Source organism: Orycteropus afer, unplaced genomic scaffold, assembly GCF_000298275.1.
Source record: "Orycteropus afer afer isolate SDZICR_OR568_19922 unplaced genomic scaffold, OryAfe1.0 scaffold00236, whole genome shotgun sequence".
Classification (NCBI taxonomy): Eukaryota; Metazoa; Chordata; class Mammalia; order Tubulidentata; family Orycteropodidae; genus Orycteropus; species Orycteropus afer.
This window is the reverse complement of record NW_006921823.1, coordinates 3,026,981-3,044,588: the sequence shown is the minus strand read 5'-3', so window position 1 is coordinate 3,044,588 and position 17,608 is coordinate 3,026,981.

The window sequence follows — 17,608 nt, the reverse complement described above, 5'->3', positions numbered from 1 at the left end:
ATCTATACATTCAGTGCAATCCTGATCCAGATTCCATCAACATTCTTTGAGGACATGAAAAAGTCAATTACTAATTTTATATGGAAATTAGTGAATATTATTCATATCATACACAAGTGAAATTTTACTGGAGATTATTCAAAAACGTTTGCAGTAGTATATTGACAGAGAACTTCCAGAAGTGCAAGCTGGATTCAGAAGAGGATGTGGAATGAGGGATGTTGTTGTTGTTGTTGTTATGTGCCGTCGAGTCGGCCCCGACTCATAGCGACCCCTCCTTGGGTTTCCGAGGCAGTATCACTACAGAAGTAGGATTGCCCAACCTTCCTTCCGAGGAGTGGCTGGTGGGTTTGAACCGCCAGCCGTCTGGTTAGCAGGCAAGTGTCTTAGCCACTATGCTACCATTGCTAAAGTCAGATGGATATTGACTGAAAGCAAAGAATACCAGAAAGTTGCAAAAGTCATGAGGGTAGGAAACATATTGTCTTACTATACTATCTATAGGATTTAAAACTATGCTATGTGCATGATAGTTTATTTGACAGGAAAGATGTGAGGACAAGGAAAAGAATAGGTTTCCAAACTTTTCTGGATGAATAAATGGTTGGAGCTCTATAAATATACACCAGCTCCTCACTTAATGATATGGTTAGTTTCCAAAGACCAGATTGTTATGCAAAAACTGGTGTTATACAAAAATGGAGGATGACTACATCATTACATAACTGCCAAAATACATCATTACATAACTGCCAAATTATATTATTTCACAATTGCCAAACCACTGAGAATCATGGCCCAGGCAAAATGGACATACAACCTTAATCATCACAGCCAGTGTTATTCTTGCCCCACATCTTGGCATTCATTACTATAGGCTTATGTCATTAATGTGCAAAATAGTCAGTTAGTAGATTTTTTTTACTATTGTCATAAAAGTGAAATGTCAGATAATGGGATAGTCAGTAAATGAGGGGTGGGGTAGGTTTATATTGACTAAATGAGCACCCCATAGTAACATATCCTTTCCATCAAAGTCATAGATGAGTAGTTGTCAGTGAAGGATGGAGGTCAACCCTGAAGGTCATTTCAAAATTTATGTAGACCCAACTCCTTCTGAGATGTTAGTGTCATACGTAATCATTTCAGTGTTATACAAAATTATGTCATATATAATACAGGAGCTCTGGTAGCACAGTGCCTAAGGCACTTGACTGCTAACCAGAAGGCTGATGGTTCAAACCCACCAGCCACTCCTCAGAAGGAAGATGGGGCAATCAACTTCAGTAGTGATTGTTGTTGTTGCCATGTGCTGTCGAGTCAGACCGGACTCATAGCGACCCCTTCTTGGGTTTCTGAGGCAGTATCACTATGAAAGTAGATTGCCCCATGTTCCTTCCGAGGAGTGGCTGGTGAGTTTGAACCGCCAGCCTTCTGGTTAGCAGTCAAGTGCCTCAGGCACTACGCTACCAGAGCTCCCGTAGTGATACTGCCTCAGAAACCTAATGAGGGGTCGCTATGAGTTGGGTCCTACTCCACGGCACATAACAACAACAACAACAAGGCAGTGTAGCCGGAAATGGCTCCATAACAGGTCAGCACAAAACCTCTAAGAGAGAGAGCGTACAAGTATTCTTTCCTCTTTGGATGAGAGGATGATGAAAGTTGCTCTGCTGTGCCAACGTTAGCCAATGTTTGTTGTGTCACTGTAATTACAGGGTGAACACAGCTACATTCTTCAGTACAAATAAAGGCATCAGAGCCCATTCTGCAATAATTGTTTCCCATTAGAGAAATGTTAGGTTTCTTCTAATGATAAACAGCAATAACACAACATATAATTTTTATAGCCATGGTATCATGCATCTAAAACCCGAAACACAAGTCTCCCATTATCCACTTCTTCAGTGCAGGAAGATGAGCCTGCTTCTCCTAATAGAAAAGCACCCTGTTTATCTTTTGCTTATGTAGTTTACATTTCTTTTCCCCAGAAAGCTGACGTTTGACAAGGAGTGGCTTAATTTCACCTCCTCCTGGCAGTAATTAAGAAACACTTAAATGCTGATTTAAGGCTTCAGGCTTAGTTATGCCAAAAGGAAAATTCTGAATTTTTTTTTTTCATCTAAACTTCAAAATGTCTAAGGCATTTGACTGCTAATCAGAAAGCTGGCGGTTCAAACCCACCAGCCACTCCTTGGAAGGAAGATGGGGCAACCTATGCTCGTAGTGATACCACCTCAGAAACCCAAGGAGGGGTCGCAATGAAGTGGATTCAACTCAATGGCAGTGAGTTTGGGTTTTTTTGGTCCAGTCAGATCCTACTCATAGTGACCACTCCTTGGGTTTCTGAGGCGGTATCACTATGGAAGTAGATTGCCCAACCTTCCTTCCGAGGAGTGGCTGGTGAGTTTGAACTGTCAGCCTTCTGGTTAGCAGTCAAATGACTTAGGCACTATGCTACCAGAGCTCCCTTTATGTATTACAGACAATTATAATCCTGGAAGTTCTGTGTTAAAGATCTGCATTTTTTTTTTCATCAAAACCTTTCAGTATTGTACATAATTACAGCTCTGCAGTTTCAGTAGAAATGATCACCTACACCAAGGATTTTTGTCGGTCTCTCTCCTTTTCATTCCTACTCATTCTCCATGTCAGAGTTTTATCTTTCTTAGCCAAAAAAATTCAGGACTATAATATTCACAAGGATGTTTGCAAAAATAACCAATCAAGAAGTGACGAGAAACTAATAGTAACTTAAGCTGACCTAATTGTGAAAAGATGCAACATTTTATGATAGAATCTTACTATACCTTACTTTTATGTTAATGGCTAAAATATGTAGTAGTTAATATTTAGTTAAGAAGGCTCACAGGGCATGTTGCTAAACACAGAAAATAGTAAATTTAAGTGTGTTGAACACTACAGTCCGAAGGCAGCTACCCATATTGGATACTTTTTCATAAACTTGATTTCTTATCTTTACATGTATGATTCATAGGCTAGTTTCTGAGGGCTTATTTCTGTCTGAAATAAGTTACATTATTTCATGATGTAGTGATATATTACAGTTAATATGGGGTTGTTTGCCTCAGATTTCTAGAGAAAATTGCTTTGGAAGATCTTTGCTGATTATTTAAATTTAAAATTAAAATTTGATTTCATGATTATACTGTGATTTGACTTAGCAAATGAGGTTTGGAGATTGTCATTTGGATTACAGGAAAACTATCTTTTGCTTAAATTATTTTCCAACTCAAGCTTAGACTGTTTCTCATCTAATCAATTCAATAAAAGAGTAATTGAAACAAAAATTCCTCTTTTTATCAAAATCTTTACAAAATACTCGGAGCAGAAACCCATGGCAGCACCTGGGAAGGGCTGTAAACAGTAACAGGAGAGAGGGAAATGATGAAAGTACCAATTTTGCTGCAAGCATCATTGGCAGAAGGTCTTCATTGGTACAACAGGTAATCATAAGACAGAGTGTTCATGGGAAATTCCCTTGGAATTTCCAGAACTATCTCAGGGGCAATAATACTCCTTCTAAGTGGCTGGGTACAGAAACAGAGAAATACTATTGAGTATCTATGACTGCTTCTACATGTGAAGCTGCTGGGTCATGAAAACTATATGTTTTTGGAGAAATGTGGATTTTCAACTTTGCAATAATTAAAAATATATTATCTAGCACTTTCTTATATTCATCTTATGTCTTGGAATTTTAAAACATCCTATTTTAAAATAATGAAGTACTTGATTTTTATTACTTATATTTTGGAGTTGCTCTGAGATTATTTAACATAATTTATATATTTACAGATATGAAGTTTGTTTGTATGATACAATAGAAAAATCTAAAGGAAATAAAAGAAAAGAAGGAAAATAAACAAAAACCTATCTTCTTTTAGTAGCTGATAAAAGTATATACTTTTGAGATTTGAGGTTTATTTAATAATGCCCACCATTCCCATTCTAAATACACACACACACATAGCTTGTTGTGGTACTTAGGATGTCTTCCAAGAACTCTTCTGAAACTATATGTGTTTGAGATTGCCATTCATAAGCTATAGCATTCCATTGAGTTGGTCTCTCTTTAGTTCAGCACTCTCTCCTTTCTTAGCATGGTTGGCATTGTACTCTTTTAGTTTTCATCCTACTGCTCTGGCTGATCTACCTGTTTCTTTGTATGACTTGTTCATGCTTGGCCCCTACAAATGCTAGAATTGACTCTACTCAGATCCCAGGATTGACTCCACCTAAACCTAAAGCACTTGACTGCTAACCAGAAGGCTGGCAGTTCAAATCCACCAGCCACTCCTCAGAAGGAAGGTTGGGCAATCTACTTCCATAGTGATACCACCTCGGAAACCCAAGGAGGGGTTGCTATGAGTCAGATTCGACTTGACGGCACATAACAACAACAACAACAAAAATCTTCCAAAGTTATCTTACCCATTCCTATGTTTTAAATGTCTTCTCTATGCTGACACCTTCCAAATTCATGTATTATTCATGATTTTAGTCATAAATTCAATAATTTTTGAACGTATTGTGTTCCAGAGCTAGCTCCTTCTGTAGAACCTTATAGACAAGACATTCATCAAATAATCCTAAATTACATAGAAAATTGCCAGAGTAATAAATGTTATAAAGGAAAAGTCATTTTACCTTGAAAATATGTCATTTTGGGCACCTAATTCTTTAAAATCAAAAGGACAGGGCAGGCTTTTCTGAGATACCGAAGAGAATTTCAGTGATCTAAAAGATGAGCTTGAATTAACTAGGAAAACAGGATAATAAAGAGCCCCTCTGACAATGGGGAAAACATCATGTGTGCAAGCATAATGGATCAGAAGACTGGAAGAAGGCAAATGGGAGCAGGAGTATTATGTGACATCTAGCTGACCCTATAAGATCTAGTTGTCTGTTAGCCATGGTAAGGACTTTGTATTTCCCCTAAGAGTACTGGCAGTGAAGTTATGTATAATACTTCAAGGAGGATAACAAGAGGGCAGGGGAATTAATAGAACAAGCTTTGCATCCCAGAAGGATCCATGTGTAGCACAAATATATGTGACAAAGAATTCATCACAGCAGACAAGTTAGCTGGGCTAGGGAAGAAATAATGGTTGATGAAAATGAGGTGTAATTTTCTATTACTGCTCCCTCTTCCTGAAAGTCCCTACCAGAAAATCACCTGATTCTACTTCATCATTCAAGACTTACTGTCAATATTTCCTCTTTAAAAAAGGCTTACCTTTACTATAAATTCTTATTTCTTCTCCTTTACATAGTTTTACATGATTCTCGCTTTTTAAATTTTTATTCGTAGCACTATGAACTGAAATTCTAATATAATTATTGGTTCTTTTTTGTTTGTTTGTTTGTTTTTTGTTTGTTTGTTTGTTTGTTTGTTTCCCACCTAGAATGTATCCAAGGATCTGTGGTTAAAAGCATTGGTCTGCTAACCAAAAAGTTGGTAGTTTGAACCCACCAGCTCCTCCAAGTTACAAAGATAAGGCAGTCTGCTTCTGTAAAGATTAACAACCTTGGAAACTCTCTGTGGAAATTCTATTTTGCCCTACTGGATCACTATGAATTGCAATCTACTCGATGGCAATGGGTTTGTTTTGTTCAGAATGTATCCAGTAAAGCAGGATCCTTTTCTTTCTCATGTGCTACTATAATACAGCTATATAAATAATGCAAGGGAGATGGTGGGCTCTAAGTTATATTTATTTTGTGAATGAATGGAGACAAATAAACCTATTCTAGGGAAGTACAGAGGCAGGAGTTGGTAAGGGATTGTTGTGCATTAAATTGTGTCTCCCAAAATATGTGTTGGAATTCTACTTATACATATGGGTGCAATCCCAGTTGAGGATAGCATTTTCTTTTCTGTGTTAATGTTTCCATATTCATGTAGGGTGAGCTCTAAATAGAATAATTTCTAAGTTATAAAAATAACAGATTAGACGGCAGTACTTCCAACACAAACCAACCATACTTGCACCTTCTCCAGCCCCATCCACTGAGTGAGGGCCACCACCTGCTTTTTCACCAAGTGACTAATGATACATGGCACCCAATACCAGCTCAACTCACATTCAACTGCTCCTTATGAACAGCTAACAGAGATCTATACACACATTCTCATTTTCTTTCACACATTAAACATAAATACAACACCACCACAATGTCACAGAGAAAACAGACCATCACAGTCCACACAAAGAAGCAAGATAAAGTAGTAGAAACAAGGGACCAGAATCCAAACCCAGAAAACATCCCTGAGGAAGAAGCAGCATTGGAACTCCCTGATAAGGAATTCTTCAAGACAGAAGAATTATATTTGGAAACCTTCAGTGGATTGAGAGACAGATCAAGGAAAACACTGACAAGATCAAGAAAAACACAGACAAAATTAAAGAAAATACTGACAAAACTCTAACAATTTGGAAAACAATACAAGAACAAATTGGCAAAGAAAATTTTAGAAATTATACAAAACAACAAATAGAGTAATACTAAGATTTCAGAAATAGATAACATGTTATAGGGGCAAAGGAGTAGAACTGAATCAATGGAAGACAGAATTAATGAGATTGAAGACAAATAACACTACTTTGGAAAGGGATCAATCTGACAAAAGATCCAAACAAAATGTAGAAAATCTAAGATTCATGTGGGATACCATCAAGAGGAATAACCTACATGTAATTGGAATTCCAGAGACAAATAAAAACACAGAGAAAATTGTCAAAGATGTGTTGGAAGAGAATTTCCCTAACATGATGAAAGACAGGAATATATCAATTCAAGAATTTCAACAAACCCCAAATAGGACAGACCCTAAAAGAAAATCTCCAACACATATCATAATCAAACTCACCAAAACCAAAGAGAAAGAAAGAATCCTGCAAGCAGCATAGGAAAAATGAAAAGTTACCTGTAAAGGGCAACCAATAAGACTAAGCTCTGATTTCTCAGCAGAAAATCATGAAGGGGAGAAGGCAATGAGATGATATATATATATAAAGCTGAAAGAAAAAAATCTTCAACCAAGAATTATATACCCAGTAATATTGTCTCTCAAATATGAGGGTGAAATCAGGAGAATTCCAGATAAGCAGAAATTAAGGGAAATTGTTAAAACCAGACCAAACTTACAGGAGATGTTAAAGAGATTCTTTCCAATAGAGAACAACAAAGCAAACAACAACTGATGATTAAAACATATGATGACATAACCCAGAAACCAACCCAGTTATAGAAATATCCAAAGCCTACAAGACTGTAAATAGGAAAACAGAGACATTAATTGGTTAATGAGGACAACTACAAGTCAAACAGAGGAAAAATCAGTGTAGCTACAGAACTTCTAAATGGTGAAGAAGTCAAGACAATTGTGAGATAGAAGAGACTGGTTTAAACTGGGGAAGAAAATAATAAATCACAAGGTAACATCAAAGAAAAATAATAAACTTTTACATCAAAATGAAAAAGAAAACAAGCACAAATATTTAGCAAATATTAAAACAATACCAATGAAACAGATGATAACACAATTCCTAAATTTAAAAAAATAATAAGCTTAGCACATAAAATTATATAGAACAAAAATCAGTAACACCATGAAAAAACACCTAACAAAATGACATCAATAAATTCATACTTGTTGAAATTACTTTGAATTGACCTGGATCAAATGCATTGCTCAAGAGATGGAGAGTTGCAGACTGGGTAAGAAAACATGACCCATCAATATACTGTCTACAAGAGACTCACCTTAGACATAAAGACAAAAATAGACTGAAAGTCAAAAATTGGAAAAAGATATACCAAGCAAATGGCAATCAAAAAAGGGCAGGAGTAGCAATATTACTGTCTGATAAAATAGACTTTAAGACAAAAACAACCATAAGAGACAAATAAGAACATTATGTAATGATTAAAATATCAATTAAACAAGAAGGCATAACCATAATAAATATCTATGCACCCAATGGAAGAGCCCCAAAATACATAAATAAGACTTTAATGGAATTGAAAAGACAAATAGATGACTTAACAGTAATAGTCCAAAAAAAAAAAAGGTCAAACCCACTGATGTCGAGTCAATCCCAACTCACAGTGACCCCTCCTTGGTTTTCCTAGGTGATATCTCTAAGGAAATAGATTGTCTAGTCTTCCTTCCAAAGAGTGGCTGTTGGGTTTGAACTTCCAGCTTTCTGGTTAGCAGTCAAATGCCTTAGGCACTACTCCACCAGAGGTCCCAACAGTAATAGTAGGAGACTTTAATACACCGCTTTCGATAAGAGATAAAACAACTGGGAAGAAACTCAACAAAGATGCGGAAGAATGAAGCAATACAATCCACCAACTTGACCTCATAGACATCGACAGAGCACTCTAACCAACAGCAGCAAAATATACATTCTTTTCCAGCATACATGGAACATTCTCCAGGATAGACCATATTTTAGGTCACAAAGCAAGCCTCAAAAATTTAAAAACATTGAAATATTGCAAAGCTTCTTCTCAGATCACAATGCTATCAAATTAGAAATCAACATTAGGAAGACCAATGGAAAAAGAGCAAATAAATGGAAATTGAATAACACCCTCCTCAAAAATGACTGGGTATAGAAATAAAAATGAAATTTAAAACAGCCTTGAATCAAATGAGAATGAAAACACAACATACCAAAATTTTGGGGATACAGCAAAAGCAGTGATCAGAAGCCAATTTATAGCAATATGTGAACATATCTAAAAAGAAGAAAGAACCAAAATCAACACTTTAACCCAACATCTCCAACAATTAGAAACATAGCAGCAAAAAATAAATAAATAAATAAATAATACCAGAAGAAAAGAAATAATAAAGATTTGAACAGAAATTAATGAAACAAAATAAAAATAGAAAAACTCGATAAGACCAGAAGTTGGTTCTTTGGAAAGATTAATAAAATCAATAAACCACTAGCAAACTTAAAAAAGAAAAGAAGGAGAACATGCAAATAACACAAATAAGAAATGAAATGGGTGGTGTCACAACAGAACCAAAAGAAATAAAAAGAATAATATCAGGATACTATGAAGATCTATACTCTCACAAATTTGAAAATCTAGAAGAAATGGACAGATTTCTAGAAACACATTACTTACCTAAATTAACACATACTGAGGTAGAAAAGCTGAACAGACCAATAACAAACCAAATTGAACAAGTCGTAAAAAAAAAATTACCAACAACAAAAAAAGTCCTGGCCTAGATGGTTTCACTGGAGAGTTCTACCAATCATTCAGAGAAGAGCTGACACCAACCCTACTCAAACTATTTCAGAGCATAGAAAAGGACAGAATCCTCCAAAATTCATTTTATGAAGCAAGCATAACCGTGATAACAAAACAAGGCAAAGGCATCACTAGAAAGGAAAATTTCCAATATCCCTCATGAATATAGATGCAAAAATCTTCAACAAAACCCTAGCCAATAGACTCCAACTGCATATCAAAAAAATTGTGACCAATTCATACCAGTTATGCAAGAATGGTTCAACATTAGAAAAATAATCAATGTATTCCATCATATAAAAAAATAAAGGAAAGGAATCATGATAATACCAATTGATGCAGAAAAAGCATTTGATCAAATCCAACACCAACTCCTGATTAAAAAAAAAAAAAAAACTTTCAGAAAAATAAGAATAGGAGGGAAGTTCCTCAACATAATAAAGGGCATATATGCAAAACCAACAGCCAACACTATTCTCAAAGAAGAGGGACTGAAACCATTCCCCTTGTAAAAAAGAACCAGACAAGCATACCCTCTAACTCCACTTCTATTCAACATTGTATTGGAAGTCCTAGGCAGGGCAATAAGGCAAGAAAGGGAAATCAAAGGCATCCAAATTGGTAAGGAAGAAGTAAAACTATACTTACACACAAATGATATGATCCTATATATAGAAAACCCAAGATACTCAGAAAGAAAACTACTGGAATTAATTGAAAGATTTAGCATAGTGCCAGGACACAAGAGCAACATACAAAAATCAGTTGAATTCCTCTACACCAGCAAAGAGATTACTGAAAAGGAAATCAATACCAGTTACAATAGCTACTAAAAAGATAAAATATATGGGAATAAATCTTACCAGGCACACAAAAGACATATACAAAGAGAACTACAAAACACTACTTCAAGAAACTATAAAAGATCTAGATAAATGGAAGAACATACCATGTTCATGGATAGGAAGATTGACCATTGTGAAAATGTCAATACTACACAAAGCAAAGCAATCTATACATTCAATGCAATCCAGATTCCATCATTCTTCAAAGACATGGAAAAGCCAATCACTAATTTTATATGGAAAATAAAGAAACTTCAGATAAGCAAAGCACAATTGAAGAAGAACAAAGTGTGAGGTCTCACTCTCCCAGAACTCAAAACCTACTATACAGCCATAGTTGTCAAAATAACCCAGTATTGGTACAATGACAGGCACATACACCAGTGAAACAGAATTGAGAACCCAGAAATAGATCTATCAAATTATGGTTTGTTGATCTCTGACAAAGGGCCAAAATCCATTCAATGGAGAAGAGATAGTCTCTTTCACAAGTGGTGCTGCCAAAACTGGATATCCTTTTGCAGAAAAATGAAACAAGATCTATACTTCACACCATACACTAAAACTAACTTCACATGGATCAAAGACATAAATGTGAAACCTAAACCTATTTTAAAAAACCAAAAACCTCACTGTTGTTGAGTCGTTTTCAACCCATAGCAACCCCTCCTTGGATTTCCCAGGTGGTATCTCTAAGGAAATAGATTGCCCAATATTCCTTACAAAGAGTGGCTGGTGGGTTTGAACTTCCAACTTTCTGGTTAGCAGTCAAATGCCTTAGGCACTATACCACCAGAGCTCCCTAAAACTATAAAGTTCATCAAAAAATAAAAATAAAATAAAAAACAGGAGCAAATTTAGGGGCTGCAGAGCATTGCTTGATGTAGCACTTCTAGCCATTGCCCTCCATTCTGTGACATATTATAAATACTATTATCCATGTCAGTTTGAGGTGGTGTGGTAGTTAAGGTCCGGTATCAACATGGCTGGACAGCCGGTAGTAGTTGTTCCCTATAATGACTGGCAATCGGCTCTGTGATGGGATTTGCCTTGAGCTGCTGATTGTTAAAGCCATCCACTTAGGAGATACACAGGTGGAATGTATCTTGAGTCCTGCCTTACTGGAGGGTATAATTCAAATCACCACCCTTAGCTTCCTTGAGGGTATATCTAAGAATCTCCTGGGAAGGTTCGCCCTCCTCTTGCTCCAGTTTTGTGTTTTGGCTCATCTTCATCTCACCCTTGGATTTGGGACAGCAGCTATCACCTGATCTGCTGATCGAGGTTCATCAAACCTTGAGAATTGGGAGGATCCTTCAGACCTACTCATGGACCTGGGACTTGCCAGCCTGCCAGCCTCCACCACTACTACGTGAGACAATCCCTTGGATGTCTGTGAGTTCTGTGAGGTGTTACAGCAAAATACAGAACCCTAAGACAGGGGAAGGAGCTCTGGTAGCATAGTGCCTAAGGCACTTGACTACTAACCAGAAGGCTGGGGGTTCACACCCACCAACCACTCCTCAGAAGGAAGATGGGGCAATCAATTTCTATGGTGATACTGCCTCAGAAACCCAAGGAGGGGTCACTATGAGTCGGGTCCAACTCGATGGCACATAACAACAACAGCAACAACAAGATGGGGGAAATTACTGGGAGGAGGAGGAGAAGTTAATGTCTGAAATGATGGAGTGGCACAGTAGTTTGGACATTTGGGACATCTTTAACCTCTGCCTCATGGGGACTGGCCTTGTGCTGATCTTTGTGAGAGAAATTTTTCAAGCAATTGATGTCAGAATGGTGGGATTCGCTGCAATGGCCCAGACACACTGGAATATGTGGTTTTGGGAGAAAGGAGATAAACAGGAAAGTAAGACCTTTGGCTTCTGGATGGCATAAAAGACACCCATAGATTGAAGCAGCTCTTCTGTTGAGATCGGTGACCCAAGGCAAAAACTATTCATGGGATTAGGAGAGGTGGATCTAACTCCTGAGGAATTGGCTAGTTGTACATATATGGAAATACAGAATGAGAGGAAAAGGTGAGACTTACAATTCCTTGGTTGTTGTTATCAGCAATAGCTGCAATGGCAGGGAAAAAGAATGTAGAGCTGGACTGTAGCACTGAATCAAACTCAGATCCACTCCAACTAAAGCTACGACCCCTAGTCTCAGGGCCTACCCAGAAGGGAAAACGTGTGTCAGAACAACAGACAATACCAGTACAACTACTGGTCACCAAAATGGTAGTTCAGAAAGGGAATTGGCAAAACCAAGAAACTATTGAAAGCAGAGGGTATAGTGTGAAAGAGTTGCTTCAGTTTGTAGGTCAGTATTGTCAGCTTCCTGAGGAACCTTTACTGAAATAGATTGTGAGAGTGACTAATTTAGGGGCAGCCTCTTTAGTTTTGAATACTGCCGAGTAGAAGAGCATGTTTGGATTGATGCAAGACCCACGACTCACTATGGAACAGGCACAAATATTGATCCAAGGTCCATTTACGGGGCAGGTTTACCCAGAGGGGGCAGCCAGTCTGTTGGAATGGATAAAATTTGCAGTCAGGTTTGTGTATCCTGCGAAAGGAAACTGCCCCTCTCCCCCTCTAAATACCCCCTGGGACACTCCAGAAGAAGCAGCTAATGTGCTGCTTCTGCAAGCCATGCTGGAATGGCTTTATGGTGATAAGGATATTCACCCAATGAGAATGCTCCTTACACAGGTCATGGCAGATATGGTAATCAAGGGAGCCCCTTCTTCATGGGCATCCTATGTAACTCTGCTGTTGCAAAACAAAGCAACAATTCAAGAAGCTGTGTCAGGTCTATTAGCACAACTTCCCCATATGGGTCTTACAAATGCAAGAGGCATAAGAGTGATTAATAGGAGAATGGAAAGGGGCAATAGGGAAAGAACTTATCTCAACAGGTCAGAGATTTTTCGATGGTTGTTAAGGAATGGGATAAATATAGCACACATTGATGGAGTAGAGACAAGAGTCCTGATGCAGCACTACAGGAGACTAGGTGGACCAATGGAAACTCCTTCTGGTCCCCCCACCTTAAGGAGGCCTAGACAAGTTCGTTCTATTCACTCCAATCAGGAGGAATTTAATAATAGCAACTCCCACCTGAGACCAGTTGAAGCAGAGACTCAGCTAATTGATGAAGCCAGAGATTGACAGGTGGGCCAAGGTTGTCTAGTCCAGCTGCCAGCAGGGGATTTGAGGCCATATGCACATGTGTGGGTAAAATGGCCTGGGGATGGGGAAGAGACCTTCTTGGGACTCCTGGACACAGGAGCCCAAAATACCGTCATCCCAAAACCTGTCAATGAAATATTGAAGGGGTCTAAGGTTAGACTAGGGGTATATGGTGATGCAACAGTTGATGGGACTAAAGTGAAAGTTTGGATGAGAATTGGAAGATTTAAACAAATGTTGTATGAAGTAGTTGCATCTCCTTTATCTGAATGTATTATCAGTATGGATATTATGGCGAATTGGAGAAATCTCCCTCTACCTGATATTGTAATAGGCAAGTATTGCTTGGATATACTAAATGGAAATGATTAGAATTGCCCGAACCCATTCAGGTTGTTAACTTGAAACAGTATAGGATACCTGGTGAACAGAAGGAAATTAGTGCTTTGATTAAAGACATGCCAAAGCCTGGAGTGTTGGTGCCAACAAATTCTCTGTGTAATAGCCCTATATGGCCTGTGAAAAAGGCAGAAGGCTCATGGAAACTGACAGTAGATTGCCAAGGCCTAAATAAAGTAGTGCCACCAGTGGCTTCAGCTGTTCCAGACATGGTATCGGTGGTGCAAAAAATACAACAGGTCAAAGGAGACTGGTACTCAGTGATTGATCTTGCAAATGCCTTTTTCTCCATACCAATCTCGGAAAAGAGTCAGTTACAGTTTGCTTTTGCATGTGAAGGATCTCAGTATACTTTCAGAGTTTTTCCCCAGGATTATTTGAATTCATCAGCTTACCGTCATGGCTTGGTTAGGAGAGACTTGGACTTGGTACAGATTTCAAGTATGGTGATACATTACATTGATGACATTATGTTAATATCAAACACAGAAGAACAGGCTAGGGCAGATTTGAAAACAGTGGTGGCCCACATGACCAATAGAGACTGGTTAATAAATCCAGCAAAAATCCAGGGCCCTGCCCAAACAGTGAAATTCTTGGGAATAACTTGGGCAGGAGCCATCCATGACATTCCACAGGTAACCAGAAATAAGTTGCTGTCACTACTTACCCCAAAGACTAAGCAGGAAGCCCAACATTTAATTGGTTTATTTGGATTCTGGAGAACACATATTCCACACCTGGATATATTGTTGGCTCCTATTCATAAAGCCAGTAGGAGGAAAAGTACATTTGAATGGAGGAACAGCCTGAACAACAGCAGGCTATGTCTGAAATACAGGAAGTGGTCTCACTGTTCTTGCCTTTAGTTCCTTATGATCCACATCCGGACATGATTTTGGAGGTGTCTGCTACAAGTGCTTATGCAGACTGGAGCTTATGGCAAAAACCTGAGAATGCTGCCCTACGATGACCACTGGGATTTTGGACTAGAAAGTTTCCAGATGCTGCAGCACGATACAAGCCATTTGAAAGGCAATTGCTTGCCTGCTATTGGGAATTGATTGAGACTGCTTCAATGACAGAAGGGCATAAAATTATTATGAGACCTGAAATACTCCATAATGTCTTGGGTGATGTCACAGAAACATTCTAGTAAAGAAGGTGGTGCCCAAAATAGTTCCATAATAAAATGGAAATAGTTTATTCAAGAACAAGCAACTGGAGGGATGCAAGGAGGCACCCAATGTATCCATGAGCAGGTAGCCTCCTTTCATATAGGTTCTACCCTGGAACCACCTGAGGAGCTGCCAGAACCCATTGCCACATGGACAGTGCCCTATGAACAACTTTCTATGGATCAACAGAATGCTGCTTGGTTCACAGATGGCAGCTCCATGGTACATGGACAACAATTGACATGGAAAGCTGCTGCATTAAGACCAGCAGACGGAAAGCCCCTTATTGAAGAAGGTAAAAACAGGTCAGCCCAGTGGGCTGAACTGCATGCTGTCTTCTTATTTGTCATGGAAGAATTGGGCAATGGTGAGAGCCCATATGTTTAGATTTTCACTGATTCATGGGCAGTCAGAAAGTGATTGGAATCAGCAAGTGGATATGTTGGTACACTCCCTTGAAGTAGTCAATTGGGTTCATGAGATGAGTAGACATGGTGGTGCTGCAGCAATGCAGAGATGGGCTGAATTGAGGCACATCCCTCTTGCACCCTCTAAGGTACAAAATGCCAATAAGGACTGCTCTGTCTGTCAGCAAGAAAGACAGAGGTTACAGATGGCTATGGGGCAGATTCCCCAGGGGGGTAGGCCCTTCACATAGCTGGCAAATCAATTATATAGGACCAATGACACCAGTGGCTCCAGGTGGCTATAAATGGGTCCTGACAGGAATAGATACTTACTCTGGACTGGGCTTTGCTTATCCTGTGACAGATGCAAATGCCAAAAACACCATTAAAGGATTGGAACAAAAGATATTGTACCAATTTGGGTCACCAAGTTATATTTCCTCAGACCAAGGAATGTACTTAACATCCCATAGGGTGCAGTAATGGGCCAAAAAACATCATATTAAGTGGACATACCATGTTGCATACCATCCTCAAAGTAAAGGTTTGATAGAGAACTGGAATGGGCAATTGAAACATTTGTTGCCTAAAACTGGGTGAGATAAAGGCCTAAAGGGCTGGCTCACACACCTTCATGAATGTGTGCTCACACTCAACATGAGGAGGGCAAAGGGAGGATCACCACTCGACAGATTCCTACTCTTTTCTGGGGCATCTTGTGAAGAAGGAGTAGGGGAGAATGCTGGTGCCACTGTACAATTTTCCCCACATCACCTAACGTGGCTTTCTTCCTGCCAGAAGTTGTGGTCCCTGGACCTGGGATGCAGCTGCAGGTGCCAGAGGCTGGGGTGATCCCTAATCAAGAAACTGTTTCTATACCTCTGAACCTGTATGTCAGAATTCCCAAGGGCCTTATGGAATGGATTGTACCTTCTCCCCATCTGGCCAAACTAGGGCTGAGAGTGAATGCCACCATCCTGCCCAGTGGTGGAGATAGCCAGCTAGTTTTGTACCTGTGTACCCATACCCCACATGAATCGGAGTGGACTGAGGGGGAAGCACTTGTTAGATTGATCTTGCTACCAGCAATCTGGACAGGCACGGCAGCTGAACTTGATGTCCCCTCCCAAGGTGGGAAATTCTGGGTAAAAATAAATGACGAATGGAAGGAAGGAAAAATAATAGCTGAAGGTAAAGGAATGAATAAATGGGTTATGCAGCAGAGGAAAACCAACATTATGCTGATACCTAAAGATAGACTCAGAACAAGGGAATAATATCATCTCAGTTAAATATTATCAGATACTATAAGGATGATAATGAGAAAAATTTTGGATCAGATAGATAAATACAGCAGACCTGAATGGCTGGTATCTGAATAATCTCACCCTTAGAACTCTTTGCCTTACTGAAAGACTAATTGTTAATGACCTTGGGACCGGTATTATTATTGGAGGAGCAAATTAATCTTTCAAGTATGAAAGGGCTAATGGCTAAAAGAGCCAGGGGGTTCCATGTGGTGAATTGCTTGATGTGTCCCTTCTAGCCATTGTCTCCTCCCCTCCCACCCCTGGTAACTAACAAACAAAATTTCCCTCTATAGATAAACCTTTCTTTAACTTTTATAATAACGGACTAATACAATATTTGTCCTTTTGTGATTGACTTATTCACTCAGCATAATGTCCTCCAAGTTCATCCACATTATGCAGTGTTGTACAGATTCTACATTATTCTCTAGCATTGCATAGTATTCCATTGTGTGTATTACCATACTTTGGTTATCCATTCCTCAGTTGATGCACACCAAGGTTGTTTCCATCTTTTGGCTATAGTAAATAGTGCTGCGATGAACATGGGTGTGCATATGTCTGTTCTTGTCATGGCTCTCACTTCTTAAGGGTATATACCTAGTAATGGAATGGCTGGGTCAAATGCCATTTCTATTTCCAACTTTTGAAGGAATCACCATACTGCTTTCCACCATGATTGTACCATTTTACAGTCCCACCAGCAGTGTAGGAGAGTCCCAATCTCGCCACATCCTTGCCAGGATTTGTTATTTTCTGTCTTGTTGAACTTTGATACTAGTGCTGGAGCAAGATGGTACCTCATTGTTGTTTTGATTTGCACCTCTCTAATAGCTAATGATTGTGAGCATTTCCTCATATGTTTGTTGGCCACTTGAATATCCTCCTTGGTGAAGTATCTATTCATGTCTTCTGCCCATTTTTTAATTGGATTGTTTGTCTTTTTCTAATTGAGGTGTTGGAGTT